Source organism: Apium graveolens, chromosome 6, assembly GCF_009905375.1.
Source record: "Apium graveolens cultivar Ventura chromosome 6, ASM990537v1, whole genome shotgun sequence".
NCBI classification, from domain to species: Eukaryota; Viridiplantae; Streptophyta; class Magnoliopsida; order Apiales; family Apiaceae; genus Apium; species Apium graveolens.
The window spans coordinates 234,801,275-234,813,567 of record NC_133652.1 but is presented as its reverse complement, the minus strand read 5'-3'; the positions used below and the strand labels follow the sequence as shown (position 1 = coordinate 234,813,567).

Below are 12,293 nucleotides of genomic sequence, written 5' to 3'. Positions count from 1 at the left end.
GATGCCAATGATGGAATTTACGGATGAGCGGAAGCGTGAAATAATAATTTATTCCGTAAAAACCATATACCGCACATATAGAAAAACGTATAAAAGGGAAAAACTAAAGAATCGTAACCATACCTCGTGAGTCGAAGCTTTATAAAATTGGAGTGCTAGCAGTTGCTCCTCAGTGTGTGAAGCACTCTACCGGTATCCACCAAGAACGATCCGCTTCGATGAACCTTTTTATAAAACTAAGCTTTTATAAAAATGGAGTTTTTGGGAGAGAGAGAGAGAGAGAGAGGAAGAAGATGGAGGCTAGGATTTTCACAAAACCAAAATTATGTGTCTTGTTTTTTGAGCCATCCATCTCATTCTATTTATAGGACTCTCCTAGGGTTTTATAATATATCTTTATATATATTAACCCCCATATTTTATCTTCATAAAATGCTTTAATAATAATTAAAACTATTTTAATCATTATTTCTTTTCTTAACTATTTAGAAAATAATTCTCTCTCTCATTATTTCATCAAAGAAAATATTCTTTTATGGTGTGACCCAGTAGGTTCAATATTATGCCGGTAGTAGAAATAAATAATAATAAACTTTTATTAATTATTTACATGAATATTAAAATTCACTAAATATAATTAACTGATTAATTATATTTATTCTACATCGTGAGTGATGCTTCTCAACATATCGCGACTATCTGGATAATATGAATTCACTGCTTAGAATACCAAGAACCTGTCAGTGAATAGTTACCGTACAATTAACTCCTTCTACCCTCCAATGTCCTGATTAAATACAAGGCATGGATCTTGTGTCAAGCCTATCTAATTTAATCATTTGCTTTCCCATTCACTATGTTCAGTTCTCTGTAAATTAGAAACTCCTTTCTAATTTCATTCACTCTGGCCAGAGATTCCTGAACTAGCATAAGTGGATCAGCTTTGAACATTCTCTTCCTTCACTGGAAGGGGTAGATCCTTTATTGATCATACACTATCTTCGTGTACAAATTCCTATACCCAGTAGAGCCCTAATAATTGTCCCTGGAGACTAAGAACTAAACCAAAGCATAGTTCAGTGTACACAAGATGACTATGATGACCTCAAGTCTAAGGATACTTGTACAACTATCACTATGTGAACAACTGTTGACACGTGAGTGAACTTCATCAGTTGTTCAGCTGTGCGAGTCATGTTCAGTGAACTTATTCTATAATAAGCACCTACATACTAGCTATAGTGTCACCACACAAATATCTATAAGAACAGACATCCTTCATAATGAAGCAAGCATAATATATACCGATCTTTGCGGATTATTAATTACCAGTTAGTAATCCTATGACCAGGAACTATTTAAGTTTAGAGTTATCATATTTTAGGTCTCACTATTATGATCTCATCATAATCCATAAAAAGCTTTACTCTAAACTATGGTATATCTTATTTAAACACTTAAATAGATAGAGCCCGTAATAAAAACAAAACAAGTCTTTTATTAATATCAATGAAATCAAAACAGATTACATAAAAGTTATTCCTAAATCCTCATTCATGATTGGACTTAGGACATATCTCTTTCACTATACTGTGCATCACCAAAACCAAACCTATCAACTGTTTGTGGTGCATGAGAGGGATCATCTGTAATCATGGAAGGAACCGGCTGGTCACCCTTGAGATTTTCATAGATATATTTTAACCCTTTGTCAGGGGGTGCACCTAAGAATGCATAACTCAAGTGATCTGGAAGTGGGTTGAGCTCAAGTGTGGGAGCTTCTTGAATAGTCGGCTCAAGACACTCTTGAAAAATTTTCAGCTCTACTAACCCAAGAGAATCGAAAGGAATATCCAACTTCCTCTTCCATGGAGGTGCATTTAAAACCTACAGATGCTCTTCTCCTCCTTCATCTTCACTAACTGATTCACCTATTAAGGCTCTCTCTAAGGTATGTGACTTTGGTAGTTGCTCAAGCTCCGAATTTATGATAGAGTCGATCCGTTCTACTTTAAAGCACTTTTCTTTATCTGTGGGTAACTTTATTTCCTTGAACACATTAAAAGTGACCTTCTGATCTTGAACATTCATCGTAAGCTCTCCTTTTTGCACATCAATCATAGTTCGACCAGTAGCTAAGAATGGTCTCCCCAAGATATTGGGAATCTTCTTATCCTCCTCGAAATCAAGAATTACAAAGTCAGCAGGAAAGATGAGTTTATCTACTTTGACCAAGACATCCTCCACAATGCCTCGTGGATATGTAATAGAATGATTGGCCAACTGCAAGGACATATATGTAGGCTTTGGATCAGGTAAACCCAACTTTTTGAAGATAGAAAAAGGCATCAGATTGATGCTATCTCCCAAATCACACAAACATTTGTCAAATGACAAGTTTCCGATGGTGCAAGAAATATTAAAGCTTCCAGGATCTTTAAGCTTTGGAGGAAACTTCTGTTGCAGCACAGCACTGCATTCCTCCGTAAGAGTAATGGTCTCTAAATCATCGAGCTTCACTTTTCGAGAGAGAATACCTTTCATAAACTTTGCATAGCTAGGCATTTGTTCAAGAAGCTTCAGCGAAAGGTATGTTGATGTGAAGTTTCTTGAACACCTTCAGAAACTTAGCAAATTACTTGTCCAACTTCTGCTTCTGCAGCCTCTTAGGAAAAGGAGGTGGAGGATAGGCCTATTTCTCCCCTATATTACCCTCATGAGGAGTGTATTCCACAGTTTTCTTCCTTGATTGCACCTCGGCATCCTTCTACACTACTTTTTCAGCTACAATCTCATTTTCTGGAATTGGTAAGGGTGCAGACGCACCTGCATTCTAGAAAGAATTCTCAAACTCTTCGTCTTGCTGAATTTGGGGGATTGTGACCTTTCCAGACCTCAAGGTGATGGCGTGCAACTGTTCTTTAACTTCCCTCTTTCCTGGATTGGCTTCTGTATCATTAGGAAGCGTTCCTGGTGGTTGATTTAATAAGGCATTAACAATTTTCCCTATTTGATTCTCTAGAGCCTTGATAGAAATAGCTTGGATTTGGCATATAAGAGCCTGGTTTTTGCACATAAGCCGCAACTTTTCCAATTCATATTTTTCATTTGAAGATAGACCTGCACCTCCATGAGTTTGTTATTGAAGTTGGAGTTATTGTCTTGGTGCAAATTGTTGCTGAAAACCAGGAGGATTGAATTGCTTGTTTCCAAACTGCTGGAACGACTGTTGCATCGCATTCTGATTGTTGCTCCAGCTGAAGTTAGAATGATTCCAGTTGTCAGGATGATAAGTTTCTGGAACTGGTTGTTACGATCGCTTAAAGTTGCTCACAAACTGAGCTGATTCACTATATATAACACAATGCTCCGTCGCATGCACACCTGCACACAACTCACAAATACTGACTATCTGATGAACACCATAGTTAGCCATAGAATCGATCTTCATAGACAACACCTTTAGTTGAGCAGTGATAGTTGTAGCTGTATCCACCTTAAGAACTCATGCTACCTTGCCCCGTGGCAATCTCTGGGTTGGATACTGATATTCATTAGCAGCCATCAGTTCAATTAGCTCATAAGCTTCCTCATAACTGTTTGCCCATAATGTTCCACCTGATGCTGTATCGAGCATGGGTCTTGACTGTGCTCCCAAACCGTTATAGAAGCAATTGATGATCATCCAATCAGGCATGACATGATGAGGACACTTCCTAAGCATCTCCTTGTAGCGCTCCCAAGCTTCATATAGAGTTTCTCCTGATTGCTGCGCCAATTGAGAAATAGCATTCCTGATTACGGTTGTCTTCGCTATAGGGAAGAATTTAGTGAGAAACTTTTGAGCAAGATCTTCCCAAGTAGTAATCGAACCAGCTGGTAGAGAGTGTAAGTAGCTTTTAGCCTTGTCCCTCAGAGAGAATGGGAACAGTCTCAGTCTCACCGCATCCTCAGACACACCATTGAACCTGAAGGTGTCGCAGATCTCTATGAAATCCCTGATATGCATATTAGGATCTTATATTGGAGCACCCCCAAAGTGAATTAAATTATGTACAATCTGAATTATGCCAGGCTTGATCTCAAAGGTATGAGCTACGATAGCTGGCCTGACAATGCTAGATTGAATGTCATTGATCTTTGGTTGAGAATAATCCATCAATGATTTCGTTGTTGCTGTTGGATCTCCCATTGTAATGGGTACCTGAAACACAAACAAGTAAACTGTGAAAGACAAAAAAAACTGAGCCAGTGAACTTTAACGACCACTGATGACAAGCACATAAACTAAATTAACACCGAGTCCCCGGTAGCGGCGCCAAAAACTTGTTAGAGCTAAAACACGCGCTAAAATTACATGCAAGGATACGCGTTCGTAAGTAGCATAAGATATAAATCAGATTCTTTCCCACAATGACTGGTTTTGGTTAATTATAGATTATACACCTATGCAACAATGTATGGTTATCGTTAAATGTTAAGACAATAACAAGTTGGGTTGTTTATAACTAAGATTAAACTAATATGCAAAACTAAGATTAAAAGTGATTGAATTAAATATATGAGATAAACATGGGATTCTAACTTCATTACTACTTCATTCAAAGTCATTGTTCTGAACCTTAGCATGCAATGGTGATGACAACTAATCAGATAACACAAAACTAGTAAACGCCAACTTTCGTTGCACGAATACTCTACTACCAGACATCCACAAAAGAGATAGAAGATAAATAGACACCAATTATGTTGAGACCCTATATGTCTATAGAATTTGACAACATAAAGGTTTAATGCGCAAGTTATCTATTATGATTACATAGGGCAATTAAGATGATTAAAAATACCTACAAATCATGCATAAAAAATACATGAACCTATGTTAGCATGGCAATTTCTAAACCTCTATATTCACTTTCGCTTCAGTAGAGATTAACACGCTATCTTATATGTTAGTTACACACGTAAGATGAATAAGCACAACCAATACTAGGATATTAATTAATCACCACACACCAAGATATTGAAACAAATTAACTATAGAAATCCATAAGTAAATTTGTTAGAACCCCACGATAACGATTAGTTCATAATCGAACTCATCGTCACCATGGGTTCCAATGAAAACATGATAATAAATAATATAAGAGTACTAGGGTTCAAAGACAAATTGAAAACAAGCATCCAAGTATCAACTATACTAAAGAAAACAAAAGTCTTCTTCTCCGTAGTCGTCTCGTGCTCTCTAGGTCTTCTTATTTCTCTCTCAGGTCTCCCTCTCTTTAAAAACGTCTTTTTATTGATATATATAGGCTCCAAGATGACCAGGACTCTCAAAATCTTCAATTTCGACTAAAATCAGGATTCTGGTGCAGAAACAGGGCACGGGCGCGCTATTTTCGGGCGCGGCCGCGCTATTTTCGGGCGCGGCCGCGCTGGAATAGTGATTTCAGCGGCGCGGACGTGCTGGTTCTGGCACGGCCGCACTGGCCTTCTGGAAAATTTTGACATTTCTTCTTTTGACCATATCTTGAGTTCTGCTCGTCAGAATTAGGCGATTCAACTGCCCACGCGAAGCTAACGAGATTCTATACAACTGAGAATGTCCTAGACTTCCAATTATGATCTATTTTCAGTATAATTCTTTGAAAATCTTCTTTCTTCCTTTAACTGATGCCTGAAATGCAATAACACAAAAAACACATCAAAAATACCAATAAATTGAGTCCAAAACACCAACTTAAGCATGTAATGAAGTATTCCAAGTAGATATAAAATCCACTCATCACCAAGATCGAGATAAATAAAGTGCAAGTGATTGGCCAACTCGCAAGGTTTGTCAAATATGAAATCTCACTCGTGAGGAGTTATAAAGATCTATGAAATCTCACTCGTGAGGAGTTATAGAGATTTAAGTACTTGTATTTTATAGATCTTCTTTTTGAAGATCAAATACTTATTCGAATTCGGAGTTTGAATCTTTGTTCTCTTTTCTTTGAGAACCTTCTTTATAGGAGATCTAGTATTAGAGCTTGAGATGAAGTAGAGAAATTAAGTACAAAGCTCAAATAAAAGAAACTCAAAGAAAAAGTTAAAAATTACCACTTTTAGAAAACGGTCGGAAAAGTTTGCCGGAACAATTCACTGGAGGTTTGTAAGTCATATGTCATAGCCTATTTGTATATTCGAGGATTCAACTCAACTCAAATAAGAGTGTAATAAGTAAATAGTGGATCTACCGTCAAAAGAGATCTCACAGAGTAATATCTGTCAAAGGATTCAGAGACAAGGTTCATCTACAGACTTGAGGAATTAATTCACTGGAAGAAGTTCAAGAAATTGATCATGCCTCAGTGATATAAATCAAGAGTGTGGATTTAATCAAGTGACAGAGATCTCGTCAGGGTATCATTAATTACAAGGATTTAATCTGAAGAAAACCAGAGTATCAAAGTTAAGACATGAAGAAACGTCACGGAAGTTAGTCACTCATGAACCAGACAGTGCATCGAGTGTCAACGTTGAAGTGGTGGAATTGATTCATAATTTTCAGTGATTTTCAGAAGATTTACAGAAGAATGGATGCTGCTCAAGATTAGTATTAATTCTCTATTAATTAATTAAGTCATATAATTTAATTAAGAAAATAAATTATATCTGCAAAGATTAATTTATTTGATTAATTGAATTAATTGATTAATTAATTCTGAATTAATATTAAGAATTTTCAGAATTTAAATTGGTTTAAAAATCTGTTTAATTCAACAAGACAACTGATTGTATTAGTATGACAATCGGTATGACAATCAATAGTCATACCGAAAGTCATGCTAATTCAAAAGGATTGTCTTACCAGAATTAGTATAGGATTTAAATCTATTTATTTTCAGCAAAAACAATCTGTTTGAACTACTATGACAATCGGTATGACAATTGATTGTCATACCGAAAGTCTTGCTAGTTCATTCTGATTGTCTTGCTAGCTCTAAAGATAGTCCTACCGATTGTCTTACTGAGCCAAAGGATTGTCATGCCAGCTCTATTTTCATTTAGCTGAATTGATTAAAAGAAGCAGAAGCATTCATTCTTCATTATGCAATACACAAGTCAAAAAAACAAGAACACAGCAGCCGCAACAAATATTTCATTTTCATCTGCTTTATTCAAGATCAATTTCTATATTGTAAAGTTAAATCCAATCAACTAGAAATCTTTATCTTGTTCTTGTGTAACAATCTAGCGGATCAAAATCCCTAGAACTTAATCTCAAATTGCGTTTATCATTTGAATCTTTTTATTACAAAAATAGAAAAAGTTCATGTCGAATTTTTTCTAGATTTGTGATAATTAATTTGAGATTAATTCCTTGTAATCGATACAGTTGTTGTAACACCTTTCAAGTTTAATAATATTTTTATTTAACTTGAATTTTGTTTCACATTTTTTATTCCGCATTTAATTCGATTATTCGGTAGTGTTTGTATTCAACCCCCCCTTCTACAAACACATTGGGACCTAACAATTGGTATCAGAGCCTTCTGATTAACGAACAAATCAAGATCCTAGACTTTTGTGATTTTTCAACTCCTTGAATTTTTATTCATTCAAAAATTCATAATGACTTCACAAAAAGTTGGAACCGTTAAAATTCCACAATTTGATAAAGAGAATTATATTATGTGGAAGAAGAAGATGCTCTAATTTTTACAAGTGGCAAATCCCAAATATTCAAACTTGTTGAAGAAGGGGATAAGAACTCCGATGGTTATTGAACCGGAGGTGATAGTAGATGATGTTGTGATCACCAAAGCCAGAACCTATCCTAAAGATCCTGAGGATTTTTCTCCTGCTGAAAAAGATGAAGCCTCCTTGGATGCCAGCCTTCAATTAATTTTAATTGATTCCCTTGATCCCTTGATGAACAGACATGTGATGAACTGTAAAAATTTCAAACACATGTGGGAAACTATTGAGGTGATCAATGAAGGCACAAAGGAAGTTAGGGAGAACAAGTTGGAGATCCTAACCTCTGAGTATGAACATTTCAAATCAAATCCAGGAGAAGGAATTACTGAAGTGTTTGAGAGGTACAATGCATTGATCAACAACCTGAACATCAATGGAAAATTTTATTCAATCAGGGAGGTCAACAAAAAGTTCCTTTTAACACTGCCAACTCATCTTGAACATAGAATCACTGTCATTAGAGAAGCTAGAGATCTGAGTGAGATTTCTTTGGACAGGATCTATGGAGTGTTAAAAACCTATGAGTTGGAGCAGATTCAACAGAAGGAAGTCTACGAGAAGGATAGAATGGTCAGCACATCTACTGCACTTGTAGCTGAAGGTCAACAACAACAGCAATCTCAACAATTGGAGAGAATGGTACAGTGTTCCAAGGCTGAGGAAAATATGTTAGTAGCAGAATATGATCCTCCTACTACAAATCAATCAAGTGATGATTTTTATTCCTTGGAAGAGCTGGAGCAATTGGAAGACGAGTCAATGGCCCAAATTGTCAAGAGATTCTCCCATGTCAGATTTAAGAGGAATCCCAAGCTTAAGTACAAGTCTAACTACAACAAATTCCAGAAAGGTGGATCTTCATCCTCTAACACCAGCAGTGGTGGATACAAAACAGGGATGGTTGATCGGAGCACCATTAGATGCTATAACTGCAATGAGTTGGGACACTTTGCCACCAGAATGTAGGAAGCCAAAGCAAGTAAGAAAGAACTCTGAAAGGGCTTATCTGGCAAAGGGAAGAAGCTGGGATGTACTGACAGTGAAGATGAAGATGAAGGAAATCTTGCTCTTATGGCTATTGATGGAAAAGCTTCATCGTCAAGAATAGAGGTAAAACTTTCTGATGCTGAAATGGTTTATCATCTAAGAGGTAACTTAGATTGTGCACGTCGTGATAATGAACTGTTAAGTTTACAGATCACAGACCTTGAGAAAGAGGTCAATGAATTAAGACTTGTGCACATTAATCAAGACAAATTAAAAGAAAAAGTATCTTTTCTAAAGAATAGAGTTGACTGTTATAGAAAACTCGAAACTATTCTCAAAGACAAGATCACCGGTCTTGAGACTAAGGTTAGAGCCTACTTCAATTCTTGTTCGAAGGCTAAAGAGTTCTACAGTAAGCAATCTGTTAATCAAACATCTGGAATAGGTTATGATTACAATGTTTCTATTGGAGAATTAGGCATAAACTCCCCTCCTCGTGTATGTGCTAAAGGGAGGGAAGTACCATATGTGCTTAAGGGTGTTGATGAACCCCTCTATAAACCATCAATTGCTGAACCATTTGATGCGACCTCTTCTGTTATTCAAGAAGAAATGCGTGCTGAAGATCTTGCTAATGAGAAGGTTGTTTCCAAGTCGAGTGTGTCGAAAGTTCTAGTCAAAGTTGTGAAAGCAACTGAGACTAACTCAGACACACATGAGTTGGAAAACAAAAAAGCCATGACTACCATGCATAAATTGCCTGCTGTTAATCACTCTCATAAAGCATGTGGTGTTTCTAATTGTATGTCTTGTGCTTTTAATATGATGTATGCTTATTTTAATGGTAAGCATGTTTCTAATGATAAGACTACTCCTCATCAGCATGTGAATAACAAGAAGCATGAGAGGTCTAAGACTGCTAGTCCTTCTAAGGCTAGAAAGGAGACATTTGTGCCTAAGCTTAAACAGAAATTTGTTAAGGCTGTTTACAAGGTCAAATGTTCAGTCATTGAGGATGTTGAGACCATTAAAATTAAAAATGTTTTTTTGCCTGACAAAGGACAATTCTACAAGTATGCCGGGCCCAACCAAGTTTGGGTTCCGAAGAAGGTCTAATCCATTTGTAGTGCAGGGCATTAAACAGGTGTAACCGGTAGTGTGGATTCTTGACAGTGGATCATCAAGACATATGACCGGAGATAGAGCCCTGCTATCAAATGTGGATTGAGAAAGCTGGCCCCCTGGTTACCTTTGGAGATAACAGCAAAGGTTTATCCGAGGGATATGGCTGTTTGCAAGCTGGTAATGTTATCATTGAACTTGTAAATAGTTTCTATATTTTTGCTATATTTATATAAGTTTTTATTTGTATTTTCTGTAATTGTAAATATTGTATGATATATGAAATTGTATGTTGATATCTTGTTGATAGATATTTGGTATTTAATTCATTGATATTTGTTTTTATTATTATTATTTGTATTGTATTATTTTTTATTTTTATTTTATTTTAAATCTTATGCAACATAACAATTAGTATCTAAAGTGCTTGACAAGTATCGGTCAATGATATGTTGTTAACATTATGTTGCAGATATTTGTAAGCTTTTGACATGAATGAGAATTACTTAGACTTTACCCTAAGTGATCAATGTTTTTATCAAAAACTCATTCATATTAAAAAAAACAAAATCAAACTTCTTTATACATTAGTGATTTCTTATGTCATGTAAAATCTTTTGAAATCACTATTGTAAATCATTTTCTCTCTATTACCATATGTTCTGTGATACAGGTTCAGTCTCCAATGACTTTCTTTTATTGACAGTCATGAGGTTGAAAACCCACAACATCTATCCCAGACTGTAAAAGACAAACACAGAAACAGAACCAACCAATACTCTCTTACCACTAAATGTAGTATGGATGAGCGCGAGGGAGATAGTGCCTTAGTGCACCACATAAGGAAGGTTCTGAAGTCAACCCAGTAACTCTGTCTCCTACATAGATGAGTAGTATTTAAACCGAGACAACTGCTAGCCCCCATACATCTTCTCAAAAAGATGTAATGGCTGAAAAGGCACAAAAACAGTTACTAGATTCATTCTCTCAACAGGGTGTGTCTATTAAAATTTGCCTATCGGCCAAGGTATCCGATGTAGTGTCACCATTTCAAATATAAACAATTCTTGATGCACAAGGAAAGGTTACACACACAAAGGATGAGTTGACGGAAATAAGAGTTTCGACCATTTTAAGGTCAGATTCGATTGTTCAAGGTTCGTTAGTGGACCAATTGCCTTTACAGGTGTTAGGAGAGGATATTGATCCAAAAGCCATATGTCAGTGGTCAGTGTCTACCTCCCCAGGCTTAAATCCCCTGGATGTATCTGCGGATAGTGGATCTGACATAGGTGCAGATCGGCAACTTGTTGACAATGATTCAGATATTACCTGATGAGTCACAAGGAAATGTCTTCACAGACATTAGAAGGGAACTTTGATCTTTATGCTAAATTCGTTGGATCATTGTTTACCTTCCCAGAATTCAAATCTGGAACCCTAAAAGGGAAACTAGCAACTTGTAGATTATGACTCAGATTCATCTGACGAGTTTAACAAGGATGGGGATTTGTGAACTCCCATTGCACCACCTATGACCTCCTTAAGGATGGCTAAGGTGATTTTCCTTGCAGGTACAGCTGGATTATGGAGCTATGAGAGAAAAGTGATACACTTGTGAGAATGAGTGTAAACATGAGTGGAGAGAAGAGCGAAACACATGTGAGGTACACTAAACAGAATCACACACTCACAGTGAGGAAGAAAGAGAAACTACTTGTTATTTCTTTTCCAACCAAGTGATATATGAGAACTCCTTCAGACGACGGCATACATTCCTTCTTTAAGGGGGAGATAAAAGCTTAAGTAATAGTTTGGAGGATTCCTCAACTAAGGGGGAGAAATAGCAGGGAGTAAGAAAAAGATCCTACATGTACACTACACCACACCATTGTTGTTTGTAACTACGGATCCTATTGTACGGGAGAGGTGGTAAACACAAGGTGATTTTCTAAGTAAGGAAAGAAGCTGTTTTCAAAAGGGGAGTACCATTGGTTTTTATCTGCGGATCCTATTGTACGGGAGAGGTGGTAAACGAAGGTGATCTTCTTTAATCAGTTGATTCTCATAGGGGGAGAAGCAAGAGAGATATGGGCTTCTCAACAGGAAATGTGGTTGTACAAATGAAGATGGAACTACTTGAAGATATGTTCAGTCTAGAGGAACATCTACTTGGAATCTTTAAAATGTTAAATCTAGTCCAGAACTTTTCTACTATTTACTTTGTATTTCTTTTTATATCTTTTTCTTATTTGTTAGTTGAGTTATCCTCTAGGTATTTATGTGTTATTGTCTAACAAACAAATAGGGGGAGATTGTAAGTCATATGTTATAGCCTATTTGTATATTCGAGGATTCAACTCAACTCAAATAAGAATGTAATAAGTAAATAGTGGATCTACCGTCAAAAGAGATCTCACAGAGTAATATCTGTCAAA

General features: G+C 36.4%; 1 non-coding gene across 1 annotated transcript; it reads left to right on the top strand.

Annotated features, from left to right (window-relative positions):
- Nucleotides 1-3,695: 3,695 nt before the first annotated feature.
- Nucleotides 3,696-3,802, top strand: LOC141669885 (small nucleolar RNA R71). The gene has a single exon (XR_012554131.1). It is a non-coding gene; the product is annotated as a small nucleolar RNA R71 (small nucleolar RNA).
- The last annotated feature ends 8,491 nt before the right edge of the window (nt 3,803-12,293 follow it).